We start from the raw sequence: 833 nt of genomic DNA on the forward strand, positions 1-833 counted from the left end.
TGTATTTCACTTAGCATGACACCCTCGAGGTCCATCCACTTTCCTACAAATGGCCATATTTCATTCCCTCTCATTGCATGTAGTACTCCATTGTGTATATATACTACATCTTCTTGATCCACTCATCAGGTGATGGGCATTTAGGCTCTTTCCATGATTTGGCTATTGTTGCCTAATGTCAGTTTTAATATGTTGTGTTAAAATTTTGTATTCATGTGCAAGTAGGACTAACAATAAATTTTTTTTTTTTTTTTACATAAACTGGCTAGAGAATACACACCACAGACGTCAAGTCAGCCACTCCTTCTCATAACAAACCTTCACTGATACGCAGTTAAAGCTCTCTGATTAGCAGAAGACCATTAAGGAAACAAAGTTGGTTGGTACGTCTGAGAAGATAATTTCTTGGGGAAGTTTGTGAAATGACCAGCTTTTAAACCAAATAAATATAAAAGGAATTCTCTTAAAAGGATATCTCCAAAAGTCATGCCTGAACTGTAAAAGTCCCTGTCTTCCTCATTGGCTTCGAGTTTTGTTCTGTGAAGTTAGCAGAATCTGAATGAACACTGATGCAGATCTGTTCCAGACTAATGCCCGAAAATGAGGGGTTGTTTCTTGTTTCCCAAAGGAATTCCTAAAGAGAAATACCAAGGAGCCACAGATCTCTTAGGTATAAATTAGACCCTTAGGGGAGACTTGACTTCTTTCAGAATGCCCAGGAAAATACAGGAGGTTGGTGTTCCAAGATACTGAAAATACCTCAAATGTACAAAAAGCTAAATTAAAAAAAATTCTCATGTGCGGTCATCCCCACCCCCACCCCCACCCCCGCC

Source organism: Suricata suricatta, chromosome 2 (assembly GCF_006229205.1).
Source record: "Suricata suricatta isolate VVHF042 chromosome 2, meerkat_22Aug2017_6uvM2_HiC, whole genome shotgun sequence".
Classification (NCBI taxonomy): Eukaryota; Metazoa; Chordata; class Mammalia; order Carnivora; family Herpestidae; genus Suricata; species Suricata suricatta.